This window comes from Pelecanus crispus, chromosome W (genome assembly GCF_030463565.1).
Source record: "Pelecanus crispus isolate bPelCri1 chromosome W, bPelCri1.pri, whole genome shotgun sequence".
In the NCBI taxonomy this organism is placed as follows: domain Eukaryota; kingdom Metazoa; phylum Chordata; class Aves; order Pelecaniformes; family Pelecanidae; genus Pelecanus; species Pelecanus crispus.
Window position 1 is genome coordinate 21,929,044 of NC_134675.1, and position 15,171 is coordinate 21,944,214.

General features: G+C 45.0%; 1 pseudogene; it reads left to right on the plus strand.

Moving 5' to 3' along the window:
- Positions 1-15,171, plus strand: part of LOC142596480 (protein hinderin-like) — a 175,620-nt pseudogene that overhangs the window by 911 nt on the left and 159,538 nt on the right.

Below are 15,171 nucleotides of genomic sequence, written 5' to 3' on the forward strand. Positions count from 1 at the left end.
GTGGCTGCGTGGTGCTTAGTTGCTGGCTGGGGCTAAACCACGACACCTTCCTACCAGAAACCACCCCACCCATTCACAGCTTATTGGGCAGCTTGTCCTCTTCCACCTGACGTACCTGCTCAGGGTGCATCCTCTTGGCTCCCACTCCAACACAGGTTTTTATCAGTGTACCAACACGTGGGTGGGTGTTCCTGAATGAATGCTTGAGGACTTGCCACTTGTCTCTCCTTCTAAGGACTAGTACTGTTATCAGACATCAAGTCAACAAGCACCCTGTTCAGCCACGTGCCAGTGTGAAGGGCCTCAGAAGGCACTACTGGATGCTTGCTCAAACAAGAGAGTTATGTGAGCTGCCTTGGTCTCTGTGTACACTTGTGTGCCCTGAAAACAAGACTCTTCAGAGGTTACAACACACTAAATCCCACTTGAAACACGATGGGACTCAGTGCAGGTGCTACAGACCTGATGTCAACTGCCTCTGAAATGAAATTCCACTTCCTGAGGAAAACCCTGTATTCAACACCCATCTCCTGAAGCGAGCACTGTCCACAGCCCAATTTGACAAACTCACTTGAAGGCAATGACAGCCAGGATAACAGTGGCAAGACTCCAGTGCAGAGTGAATGAACCACCTGATTCTTGTCAAACAAGGATGGACAATAAAGCTTGGTCCTGTTCTCACTTTCACTGCTGACTCCAGAAATAACTCCAGTGTATGGACTTTAGCTGGTAGAAAGCAAAATCAGGCTCTGGCACATACATATAGTAAGAGGCCTTATCAGAGGGTGACTGCTCCTACTGCTTTATGATAGGATAATGTGCTAAAGCTGCTTCTCTCTCCATGAACTACAGAAGGCGTCTAGGTACTAGATTTAAACTTATCGTGGTTTAACCCTAGCCAGCAACTAAGCACCACACAGCCGCTCACTCACTCACCTTGCCCCAATGGGATGGGGGAGAGAATCGGAAGAGTGAGAGTGAGAAACACTCCTGGGTTGTGATAAGAACAGTTTAATAATTGAAATAAAGTAAAATAGTAATGATAATAATAACAATACAATAATGATAATAATAATAATATACAAAGCAAGTGATGCACAATGCAATTGCTCACCACCCACTGACCGATACCCCGGCCAACTCCCCCCAGCTTATATACTGAGCATGACGTCATATGGTATGGAATAGCCCTTTGGTCAGTTTGGATCAACTATTCTGGCTGTGTCCCCTCCCAGTTTCTTGTGCACCTGGCAGAGCATGGGAAGCTGAAAAGTCCTTGACTAGCATAAGCAGTACTTAGCAACAACTAAACCATCAGTGTGTTATCAGCATTCTTCTCATCCTAAATCCAAAACACAGCACTATGCCTGCTGCTAGGAAGAAAATTAACTCTATCCCAGCTGAAACCAGGACAAAAGTACATACCTAAATCTGGGTGTCAATAGATGGCCAGTGTATTACAGAATGGCATTTATGTCATGAAGTCTTGTTTGGTTTCTAGCCAGTGTTCAGTGTACACGTCTCTTCTGTGGAAGTCCAGCACATGCAAGCAATAGGCTTTGCCCTGTTGCATCAGGAAGGGACCTCTGATGTGCAGTCAAATTTTTTTCCTCACCAGGACATCTCTAAAATAGTCTACGATCCCATGCAGAACTGCACTCACTTATTAATTCAGAGGTCAGTTTTCTATAGTTGCTGATCAAGCTGTCTAGCAGAAACAAACTACTTCATTTTTTTTGCGAGTTAAGGAATGGTACTAATTTTTCATTCAAAATGGCTTGGTGCATGTGCTTTTTCTCAGACTAATGCAGGGCACTGACAGATGTGTATTGACTGTGCAGAAAATAAGTTTGAAATTAAAGAGATTCTGCAAAGGAAAGACTGGCTGCAATGAAATGAGGGTATTGGTGGAGAGGAACACATGGACTCATCATTGGTCTTCACACTCCAGGTGATCTGGAAGCCATCGGTCATCAGATAGTTCTTCAAATCCTCTGACAATACGCAGGAGTTTTTCTGCAAATCACAATCAAAGTGTTATGGGAAAATGCAGAATGTGCCTCAAACCCAAAGAACAGCTGAATATTGGTACAGAAATATTTGCCACCAAATGTTTTGCTCAACTCCAAGGTGACTCAAATCAGCTCAAATATCTCATCCTAAAACCTTGAGAGAAAACTGCATATTTCTTGGGTCTGTGCTACTGTATTAACAAAGATGACTTGGGAAAATTTCACAAGAGCACTCAGTCATCACAAGGTTATTACAGGATTGTTCCCCAACTGAGATGACATATCATCCTTTGACACTAACAGCCACTCCAAGATCACATATATAAGAACAATTGGCTTTTTCATATATATGGCTTACAAGAGTAGAGTTGTGCTTTAAGTGAAATCAGACTAAACCTACCTGTTCCACTAAAGCATGTATAATATTAGCACAAGGACTCTCTTCTGAGGAATTTCAGTTCCAAATAGGTGAGAGAAGCATAGACTCAATAGTTGCACATACTCAAGCAGGTTTGATGTTTCACTTAAACAGTATATGTGCAAATACACATAGAGCCAGTCTCAGAAACCCGATGGTCTGGCTTCATCCCACCAAACTTCAGCAGCTTGGCTGAGACTCCTAAACCTGCTTCCTTCTGAGCCAACAGTGAAAGAAGCAACTCCAGTGAGCTGGTGAGAGTGCTTCTAAGAACCAGGACCCTTCTCCTATACCTGTCTTGGTTGTGGAAGAAGCCTTTCTTAACTTAGAAACTTCAGCTAAGCAACAAATGTGAGTAACAACAAGAAGCCCAAAAAGCTATAGGCAATTGCAGGCACTGCTCCTGGTGACAGGACTGGCTGCAGACCAGTGACCCTCTGTTCCTGTTGATGTGTCAAGAACACAAAATGAAACGGTACAGAAGCCTGTCAGTTTTAAGAAGACAAGCAACACGCATGACTAAAGGAGTTATCTGTTGTTTTGTTTGCGATTGTTTTAGAGAAAAAAGAGACTGAGAAAGATTGAAGTGAGTTCACATTTAAAGTATCATCAAACTCAAGACTCCAAAAGAATCAGACCCCAAAACTCAGGATAGTCTCCAATGATGCAGGTTCCACAATCTCTGCGTTGACTTGTCCAAGGGCTGCACCACCCTCCTTGTGAAAAAGTTTTCCTAATTGCAGTCTGAACCTCCAAGTTGCAACTTGTGGTCATTCTCCCTTTTCAGTCCCATTTGCTTTTAAATCTGCTCAGGCACAAAGACACAAATAAGCCCCTTGAGGGTCAAGCTCTGTCATTAAACCAGGAGGATAGACAACTTCTTTAAAATGTTGTTCTGAGACCTGTTTATAATCACAGGACTCTGGGAGCTATACTTTACAGGGAAAATGGACAAATAATGTGAGATTTGCAAGTTATTATGTCTGATAATTCAAGTACATTTGTGACAGGATTTTCAAACTTTTCTTAAAAAGGTGTATTTCTTTCATTCAGCCAGTTTTAAAGACATGCTGTTGGACATGGCCTGCTCTTTGTGCAGTGAGTTTGACACTCAAAGCAAGAAAAGATAGAATTACAAACTTTAAGAACATTTAGAGGTCAGTAGTGCTGTCCCTCATACAGGCTTACCCTGCCACAGAACAAGATGTTATTCAGGTAGGTATTCACAGCCTGGCCTCAGAGGCCTGGGTGAGTTTTGGAGCTGTCACAGAATTGCTTTGGAGAAAGCAGAGGTATCAGATGTTAATAGCTTTCCAATATTGTGCCTCTGCTGGGACTACTTCCCCACAGGTACTAGAAAATGTAACATTCAAAGCCCCATAAAATAAAGGAAGAATATTCTGGTAACCAGTATCTAAGGAAAAGAAACATGCACACACAGTTCATGTAGCTCTGCTTCACTTGGGGCATGAATTTGTAACACCTCAAGAGATGCTGATCAGATTCTTCCCCGTGTCTGCAGGGTGTGCATATCCAGTTTCCAGTTATCTGCCCTGATGTTGGCTCAATGCATCTATCCAGCAGGAGTTACCTGCCAGCTGTGCATCCAGCTGCTGGTCATCAGTGACTGGCATGAGGAAGGGAAGGTGCTGGCCTCTTCCTGTCCACATCCCCTCCCTCCCCTAGGACCAGGGCAGCCCTTCTGCCTGTTAAAGCCTTATTCACGGTCACTTTCTTTGAGTTGTTACAGTCCCTGTCCCCTAAACTGTGGCATATACACTGTGCAGGAGCCTCTAACCCACCCACAACCTTCACTCTTGCGTGTTAATTTACTTTCTAAGCAAATCCATTTATGCTGACAGACTGCTGCTGATGAGTCCCAGATATTAATGGCTTTGCAGCTTGCAATAGGGCAGGTCACTTGACTTGCCCCATCAGCAGCCTGGTCGCTAGTACAGTGCTTTTCTAACCCAGGTAGAGAAAATCTTCAGAGGCAACAGGTATTAAAGCAGAGAATCTGATACTGTAGAAATTTTGTTTTGAGAAGAATTTATCATCCTTTGATAAGAATTTATAATCCTTTGATAAGAATTTATCATCCTTTGATAAGAGCTTGCTGATGGCTGAGGCCCTGGTGGTAAGTTTCAGGACATTACTAAACCACATGGACATATCTGAAGTTCTTCAAATGCCTTTAACAAACACACCTTCTTCTGTGGGTTCTTCTCAGTCCTAAATACTTATAATTTCATGCTGCGCTTTCACCACTTCCAATTTCAAGCTGTAGCTGTAAGCAGTGACTAGGGTTAAAACTATGAAGAAAGAAAATATGACAGACTTGCTACAAAGCCTCAGAAGAGTACAAATGTTTACACAGCACTTTCAGTCCGTTTTAACCCCCCCAATTTTAACTAATCTACCCCAGCAGTAAAAATATATATACGAACAGCTCGCTCGACTTCAGTGGGTGTTCTCCTCTAAGCAGGAGAACCAGATCCATTGGGATGACAAAAATCTAAGATTTCAAAACTTCCACCATAGTATCCTGTTAAATACTACCACAAACCGGGCACAACCCAATTTAACAAACATAGCTGATTAAGACAAGGAAAAATATCACATCACGTCTTCTGCTCTGAATCCTCCTTTTCTGGATGGAAAGATCAACATGTGCATGTTTCTCCAAATGGCTGCCCTCCCCACTTTATTTTAGGATTCTCCTAACCATGTCCCTTTGCATGACTTTTCAAATGATGGTGCAAAATACATGGGTGGAAAATGCTGTACCAGAGCAAATCTGGGGTCTACAGGAAAAGGCCTCTATATAGAAAGCTTCACTAATATCCATCTCTCCCATCCGACAGAAAGGATTGACTGATCTGTCATATTATGCTCAGCCACATGATCCTATGACTTCAAAACAGCAGTCTTCTGACAGCAGAGTCAGAGAAACAAGCCACTACTATATATTAAAAATGGCTTCTCAAGCTCTGTACTCCCCCGCTCAACTGATAGTTTCCAGGGTTGTGATCTCCAGCCCCATAAAATACAATATTCCTAATAACGTGCCAGAAGTGGCTTAACCACAGCCCTGGCAAGCAGCTGTTTTCACTCCAGTCATCTGGTTACACTCATCAGCTCATAAAACAAAATATCCCAAGTGCCCAATATGGTGTGTGTGAGGTCTATTTATTTTGTTTATTGTCCATAATATCCCCAAATAGTCTCCCAAGAAAGCACAGTCCATTGAGGAAAGAGAAGAATATTAGAACTAGGGTAGCTTTGCTGCCAAGACCTGATCAGCACTGGATCCAGAGCTAAAACACTGACATATGGCAATTCACTTAAAGCACTGTTGAAACAATGCCTCCCAAGCTAAAGAAATGGACAGCAATCAAAGCATATCGCTCTAGAGAGACTTCTCTAAAAAAATGAATTAGTTTTATCCAACTTCTGGGGAGAGAAGGAAGGGATTATGTCACTTCTCAGGGCTTCCAAGTAGCAGAGCACATCAGCAGCCACCTTTCTCTCTCCCTAATGTCATGCTTTTTCATGACTGGTCTGCCCTAGCTGCCAGTGAATGCAGAAGTTGTTAATTTATGTATGATACAGAGACATTCTTGTTGCACCTTTTATAAATCTGATCTGGGGGGGGGGGGGGCTCCCAGGAGATCACCTTGCTTGAATTTCCTGCCCTGAAAGGCACGGAGCTGGGGTAGACCTGTCCCTCGCAGCAGAGAACAGGATTTGGCAATTCTCTTGAGGATGGTGTTGTGTTTTTAATCAGCATATTATAAGGCCTCACTGGAGGTGAACACTGTGTGAGAAACACTATCTACCTCCCAAAAGTCCTCCAGCCTCTTCCCTGTTACGCAGCTTGAAGAAATATACCTTTCCTCATGCGCTGGTTCTGCTGGATCCACTTCCCCGCCTCTCCCATGGTCAGGGCCACAAGGCAGGTTCAAGATGGGCAGATCCTGTGCTCCTGGGGATCAGGGATGGCAGGCTCACCTAATGCTAAGGGAGGACATTACAAGGAGGATGGCAAGAAGGACACTTGTGGATGCACATGCCTGCATGCATACTTTTGAGTCAAAAAGAGATATGGTAGAAGCAACAAGGAAGACTTCTAGAATAGCCATGAACCACCACCACAGTTCCCACTGAGATTTACATGCAGAGAGAGTTTCTAAATTGTCTGGCAGCCTAAGACAGTCTACAACACGAAAGCACCAGACTGCTTGAGGACTTTTTTATGGTTTTATTACAGAAAAATAAATCTTTGTAGACAAAGTGCATAAGGAGAAACAACAAATTTCCCATGTAGAGTTGTAGAATATCAATGCTCCAGCAGTGGGATTGCTTACAGCCAGCCAGGGGCAGTTCAGACACCGCTAAAAAGCCAGTTAGAGGAACAGGCAAAATGACTCCCTTCATTTTGCTCGGCCTGCTGAGGTGCTGAGCTCTGGGACCTCCAGCTCCCCCTAACAGAATGCAATTTTATATTTTTTGAAAACCAAAACAATGATTTGAGTGACTTATTTCTCTTCTGGTTGAGGCAAAAAGAAAATGTGGTTCAGACATTGTCACTGCAGATACCAGAGTGCCTCCTAGCAATATTTTAGTATAACACTTACTTTAAAAAACTGCACGTAGAGGGGAGCAGGGCAGTTGTCAGCCTTATTTTAAGAGTGGGAACAGATTCATAGGACGATATACAGTTATTAGCACTGGTGTTCCAGTGATCTGGTAACTCTGTCTCTACTACCCCTTCTATTGCTTGTCTCACTTTCTTGGGGGAAAGATAACATCTTGGTAGGTCTAAATATCAGGAAAGGTGAAAAAATTATCTGTTTTTATTAAAATATTTTGAAATGCTTGAAAGTGTTGGGGAAGCGATGTTACCCATGTAAACACTTGACAGTCACAGACCTTAAATATTTTTGTGAGCATGCTGATTTCCAATAATATTCAAGATTGATTTCAAGTTTCATTTCCCAAAGTGTAAGACTTAGCAGCTCTTTCTGCCTGTGTGCCTCTACAGAAAGCCTTGGAAAAATCTCTTCTGTTCTCCCACCATCTTACTGCGCTGTATCCTGTCATGAAGCTCACCTTTCCCTGCAGAGCCTCATAGCAGCTGATGGGCATTCAACAAGCTGATCTAAACTTCCACTGTTGTATCCAGTTAAATACTAGCACAAACTGGGCACAGCCCAATTAAACAAACATAGCTGATTGAGACAAGGAAAAAAAAATGCATATTGCCAGCATTATGAGAATATAAGTTTAATCTTTCATAATTAAAAAAGTTGATTTTTATTTAAGAGTCTCTGAATACCATACATTTTCTCTCAGCAGAAATACCTTTCCTTTGCAAAACTGAAATGGGACTGGAAAAATTGCTTCTAGAAAAAAATGTAAAAAAAAAAAATCTTAAAAATAGAGCTCTTATTTGGTGAGTCTCAATGAAAAGAGAGGGGTTGGGGGGGTGTGTGTGTAATTTTGGGGAACAGTTTGACCAGTTTTCCCTACATCACACAAAAAGCTCTGTAAATACTTTCCTACTCAAAGATGTAGAGGGGAGTTAAACATAAAGACTGTGTGTCGTAGTTTAGCCCCAGCCAGCAACTAAGCACCACGCAGCTGCTTGCTCACTCCCCCTACCCCAATGGGATGGGGGAGAGAATCGGAGGAGTAAGAGTGAGAAACATTCCTGGGTTGAGATAAGAACAGTTTCATAATTAAAATAATGTAAAATAGTAATGATAATACTATCAATATAATAATAACAATAACAACAACAACAATAATAATAATAATAATATACAAAGCAAGTAATGCACAATGCAATTGCTCACCACCCGTTGACCGATACCCAGACAGTTCCCGAGCAGCGATCGCTGCCCCGTGGCCAGCTCCCCCCAGTTTATATACTGAACATGACGTCATATGGTATGGAATAGCCCTTTGGCCAGTTTGGGTCAACTATCCTGGCTGTGCCCCCTCCCAGTTTCTTGTGCACCTGGCAGAGCATGGGAAGCTGAAAAGTCCTTGACTAGCATAAGCAGTACTTAGCAACAACTAAACCATCAGTGTGTTATCAGCATTCTTCTCATCCTAAATCCAAACCACAGCTCTATGCCATCTACTAGGACGAAAAGTAACTCTATCCCAGCTGAAACCAGGAGACTCTGCAAAAGATCACACCTTGAATACATATGTATATATGTGTATATATATGTGTGTGTATATATATATAAATATCTATAAAAACCATCAAAGGTTTATATCATGTGCAGCACTAGGCATCCTCATGCCAAGACATGCTGAGTACAGTTACACACAAAAAAGAAAGGGACTCCTCAATCACCAGCACAATGCTTGCAGTCATTAATACCTTTTCCCCAGCTGTCACTCAGGTTAACTTGCAAAATTGTCTGGCACTCAGTGCTTGGTGTCACCTGTTCCAGCTGCAAACATGTTCCTCTTTTCCTTTTAGAGACTTCTTCAGGAGTTGCTGAGGTGACATTTGTGGAAAAGGAGCCAGCCGAACGCCACGCAATCATTTCATGGGAGCAAGTGAGTATTTTCATGATAATACTGTAGTGAAGTTAGTCTAAATGTGCAGCAGCCCATGGAGAATGTCAGATGCAATAGTTATCTTGTGTTTGTTTGTGAGACAGCCTGCTGCCAAGTTTGATGCACAGTGCAGCCTAAACAGATTTTTTTTTTTTAAATTGAGTATTACTCTGTCTTTTAGGCTATCACATGCACCTGATCTGTTAGAGAAACTTCATCAGTGTGGGTATATTCAGAATGACAACTCTAAGAAGAAATCACATAACTGTAGTAGGCAGCAACAGTGGTGACTCAGTGGAGAACAAACATTGTTCTGACTCAAGTCTAAAACCATTTTCCAAATCCCTTTCATACAAAATGAAGAAAATCTTTATTATTTATGGTCATTAAAGGTAAGGGTGGAAAGCTGGAAAATACCACTGAGCCACCTAATTTGTTCCAGTTATCTATTTCTCTTTTCAGTCTCAGCTATTCACTTCCATTTCTCATAGCCCCTCCTTCCACCTCCTCTTCGGCTAACCGACCCAATCTTTTCTCCAAGGCATGTCCTGTTGCCTGTCCTAGAAGACTATGAAGGTGTCGTGGTTTAGCCCCAGCCAGCAACTAAGCACCACGCAGCCGCTAGCTCACTCCCCCTACCCTGATGGGATGGGGGAGAGAATTGGAGGAGTAAGAGTGAGAAACACTCCTGGGTTGAGATAAGAACAGTTTAATAATTGAAATAAAGTAAAATAGTAATGATAAGTTGTTGCTTTGGTCAGTTTGGATCAACTATTCTGGCTGTGTCCCCTCCCAGTTTCTTGTGTGCCTGGCAGAGCATGGGAAGCTGAAAAGTCCTTGACTAGCATAAGCAGTACTTAGCAACAACTAAACCATCAGTGTGTTATCAACATTCTTCTCCTACTAAATCCAAAACACAGCACTATGCCTGCTACTAGGAAGAAAATTAACTCTATCCCAGCCGAAACCAGGACAGAAGGACACATGCTATCTTGACTCCACATTAGCTGACCTCACTGCATCAGATTGTGTGACCAGAGGTCTCCTGAATACTGTCGTGTGACTCTGGTGGGCAGAGATGGCATTTTTGGTCCCCTTTTTGAATATACATGTGTTTATCAATCCCATGACAGTGGTGGAATAACTGCTTTCTAGGTATCGCTCATATGTAGGGAAGGGACAGTAGAAGCTGACTGGCCTTTGGAAAGGGGCGTGGCAGAGGATGTTGTTGAGTGAATCATCCTCCCCCTGCTCCAACCTTGGCTATGCCCTAATGCACACACTCCCAGAGACTGCACTTGTTACCACTACGCAAAATAACTTCCCATTTGATGATACCTTGCCATTTACAGTTTTTCCTAAACAGTAGGAAAAATCTTGTGCTAATTTTGGTAACGCCCTATCCCAATTAGTGATATTTATCAAGAGTTTATAAATCCAGGTCAGAATGTATGTGATGTTGTCCTGGTTTCGGCTGGGATAGAGTTAATTTTCTTCCTAGTAGCTGGCATAGTGCTGTGTTTTGGATTTAGTAGGAGAAGAATGTTGATAACACACTGATGGTTTAGTTGTTGCTGAGTACTGCTTATGCTAGTCAAGGACTTGTCAGCTTCCCATGCTCTGCCAGGCGCACAAGAAACTGGGAGGGGGCACAGCCAGAATAGTTGATCCAAACTGACCAAAGGGCTATTCCATACCATGTGACGTCATGCTCAGTATATAAACTGGGGGGGGGGTGGCTGGGGAGCAGCGATCGCTGCTCGGGAACTGTCTGGGTATCGGTCGGTGGGTGGTGAGCAATTGCATTGTGCATCACTTGCTTTGTATATTATTATTATTATCATTATTATATCGTTATTATCATCATTACTATTTTACTTTGTTTCAATTATTAAACTGTTCTTATCTCAACCCAGGAGTGTTTCTCACTCTTACTCCTCCGATTCTCTCCCCCATCCCATCGGGGTAGGGGGAGTGAGCGAGTGGCTGCGTGGTGCTTAGTTGCTGGCTGGGGCTAAGCCACGACAGTGGTATAAGATGAACAGTTTCAGGGGAGTTGTTTCTATTGCAGGTACAGCATAGTTTTATCCAGTCTATAGGGTAAGCTGAATTTTTAATGTGGTCTCTAAAGAATGTTGAAGCATTATAGATGTTCAGGTCTTTTGTAAATTTTGAAGATAACAATTAAAATGAAGATTCATTGTGGGGAAAAAAAATAAATATTTTTCTTTTATTAGTTCTCTTGACCTTGATTTACTGAGTGCATGCTTGTGTACATCCCTGGGGAAAAGATGGGTGTTCTTAGTCCCCCTTCAGAATTTTCTAATCGTTTTCAAGTGCAGCTTTTACAGTGACACCAGATCCTGAAAACATATCTGGGGATGATTAAATATAGTAAAATTGTGTGTATGTCCAGAGTTATAAATTTTGAGGAATCCTACTCTAGGTTTGGAGTAGCATGGTTACCCTTCAAAACTACTGGCCAAACAGCTCTATTGAAAATCTCTGCGTGTGTGTTTTAGCTAGCATAGTTCAAGCCAGGCGATGTCAGATCGTTATACTCTGTGCCCTGAAAAGAAAGCAGTGATCCTAAAGGGGATATAACCAGGCTCACTAGAGAGGAGCCCGAGGGGGGCATGGCAACGTTGGGGGTGAAATCGATAGCCCAGCTCAAGTGCATCTACACCAATGCACGCAGCATGGGCAACAAACAGGAGGAGCTGGAAGCCATTGTGCAGCAGGATAGCTACGACTTGGTCGCCATCACAGAAACATGGTGGGATGACTCTCATGACTGGAGGGCTGCATTGGATGGCTATAAGCTCTTCGGAAGGGATAGGCAAGGAAGGAGAGGCGGTGGGGTGGCTCTGTATGTTAGGGAGTGTTTCATAGAATCATAGAATCATTTAGGTTGGAAAAGACCTTTAGGATCATCCAGTCCAACCATTAACCTACACTACCAAGTCTACTCTAAACCAATCAAGGGTAGACTAGACTAAACCATGTCCCCAAGTGCCACATCTACCCGTTTTTTGAACACTTCCAGGGATGGTGACTCCACCACCTCTCTGGGCAGCCTGTTCCAATTCTTGACCACCCTTTCCGTGAAGAAATTTTTCCTAATTTCCAACCTAAACCTCCCCGGCGCAGCTTAAGCCCATTTCCTCTCGTCCTATCGCTAACTACATGGGAGAAGAGACCAACACCCACCTCACCACAACCTCCTTTCAGGTAGTTGTAGAGAGCGATAAGGTCTCCCCTCAGCCTCCTCTTCTCCAGGCTAAACAACCCCAGTTCCCTCAGCCGCTCCTCATAAGGCCTGTGCTCCAGACCCTTCACCAGCCTTGTTGCCCTTCTTTGGACACGCTCCAGCACCTCAATGTCTTTCTTGTACTGAGGGGCCCAAAACTGGACACAGTATTCCAGGTGCGGCTTCACCAGCGCCGAGTACAGGGGCACAATCACCTCCCTGCTCCTGCTGGCCACACCATTCCTGATACAAGCCAGGATGCTGTTGGCCTTCTTGGCCACCTGGGCACACTGCTGGCTCATGTTCAGCCAGCTGTCGACCAACACCCCCAGGTCCTTTTCGGCCAGGCAGCTTTCCAGCCACTCTTCCCCAAGCCTGTAGCGCTGCATGGGGTTGTTGTGCCCGAAGTGCAGGACCTGGCACTTGGCCTTGTTAAACCTCATACAGTTGGCCTCGGCCCATCGGTCCAGCCTGTCCAGGTCCCTCTGCAGGGCCATCCTACCCTCAAGCAGATCGACACTCCCACCCAGTTTGGTGTCGTCTGCAAACTATGCGTCTGTGCTCTTTCGATTGCATAGAGCTCAACGATTGTGATGATAAGGCTGAGTGCTTATGGGTAAGGATGAGGGGGAAGGCCAACAAGGCAGACGTCCTGTTGGGAGTCTGCTATAGACCACCCAACCAGGATGAAGAGGTAGATGAATCGTTCTACAAGCGACTGGCAGAAGTCTTGCAGTCGCCAGCCCTTGTTCTTGTGGGGGACTTCAACTTGCCGACATGTGCTGGAAATACAGCACAGCAAAGAGGAAACAGTCTCGGAGGTTCCTGGAGTGTGTGGAAGATAAATTCCTGACACAGCTGGTGAGTGAGCCTACCAGGGAGCCTACCTCGCTTGACCTGCTGTTTACCAACAAAGAAGGACTGGTGGGAGATGTCGTGGTCAGAGGCTGTCTTGGGCTTAGAGGCCATGATATGATAGAGTTTTTGATAGGGTCAGCAAAACCACTACCATGGACTTCTGGAGGGCAGACTTTGGCCTGTTCAGGACACTGGTTGGGAAAGCCCCATGGGAGGCAGTCCTGAAGGGCAAAGGGGTCCAGGAAGGCTGGGCGTTCTTCAAGAAGGAAGTCTTAAGGGTGCAGGAACAGGCTGTCCCCATGTGCCATAAGACGAACCGGTGGGGAAGACGACTGGCCTGGCTGAACAGGGAGATTTTGCTGGGGCTCAGGAAAAAAAAGGAGAGTTTACCACCTTTGGAAGAAAGGGCAGGCAACTCAATAAGAGTACAGGGATCTCATTAGGTCGTGCAGAGAGGAAATTAGAAAGGCAAAAGCCCAGCTAGAACTCAATGTGGCCACTGTTAAGAGATAACAAAAAGAGATAACAAAAAGATAACAAAAAATGGTTTTACAAATACATCAACAACAAAAAGAGAGCCAAGGAGAATCCCCATCCTTTGTTGGATGCAGGGGGGAACATTGCCACCAAGGATGAGGAAAAGGCTGAGGTACTTAATGCCTTCTTTGCCTCTGTCTTTAATAGCCAGACCAGTTATCTCCAGGGTACTCAGGCCCCTGAGCTGGAAGACAGGGATGGGGACCAGAATGGAGCCCTCATAGTCCAGGAGGAAGCAGTTAATGACCTGCTACGCCACCTGGACACTCACAAGTCTATGGGGCTGGATGGGATCCACCCGAGAGTGCTGAGGGAGCTGGCAGAGGAGCTTGCCAAGCCACTTTCCATCATCTATCAGCAGTCCTGGTTAACAGGGGAGGTCCCTGATGACTGGAGGCTTGCCAATGTGACGCCCATCTACAAGAAGGGCCGGAGAGAGGATTCGGGGAACTACAGGCCTGTCAGCCTGACCTCGGTGCCGCAGAACATTATGGAGCAGTTCATCTTGAGTGCACTCAACAGGCATGTGCAGGTCAACCAGGGGATCAGGCCCAGCCAGCATGGGTTCATGAAAGGCAGGTCCTGCTTGACCAACCTGATCTCCTTCTATGACCTGGTGACCCAGCTAGTGGATGAAGGAAAGGCTGTGGATGTCATCTACCTGGTCTTTAGTAAAGCCTTTGACACCGTCTCCCATAGCATTCTCCTTGGGAAGCTGGCGGCTCATGGCTTGGATGGGTGTACTCTTCGCTGGGTAAAAAACTGGTTGGGTGGCCGAGCCCAGAGAGTTGTGGTGAACGGAGTTAAATCCAGTTGGCGGCCGGTCACGAGCGGTGTTCCCCAGGGCTCTGTTTTGGGGCCAGTCTTGTTTAATATCTTTATCAATGATCTGGGTGATGGGATTGAGTGCACCCTCAGTAAGTTTGCAGATGACACCAAACTGGGTGGGAGTGTCGATCTGCTTGAGGGTAGGATGGCCCTGCAGAGGGACCTGGACAGGCTGGACCGATGGGCCGAGGCCAACTGTATGAGGTTTAACAAGGCCAAGTGCCGGGTCCTGCACTTCGGGCACAACAACCCCATGCAGCGCTACAGGCTTGGGGAAGAGTGGCTGGAAAGCTGCCTGGCTGAAAAGGACCTGGGGGTGCTGGTCGACAGCTGGCTGAACATGAGCCAGCAGTGTGCCCAGGTGGCCAAGAAGGCCAACAGCATCCTGGCTTGTATCAGGAATGGTGTGGCCAGCAGGAGCAGGGAGGTGATTGTGCCCCTGTACTCGGCGCTGGTGAGGCCGCACCTGGAATACTGTGTCCAGTTTTGGGCCCCTCAGTACAAGAAAGACATTGAGGTGCTGGAGCGTGTCCAAAGAAGGGCAACAAGGCTGGTGAAGGGTCTGGAGCACAGGCCTTATGAGGAGCGGCTGAGGGAACTGGGGTTGTTTAGTCTGGAGAAGAGGAGGCTGAGGGGAGACCTTATCGCTCTCTACAACTACCTGAAAGGAGGTTGTAGTGAGGTGGGTG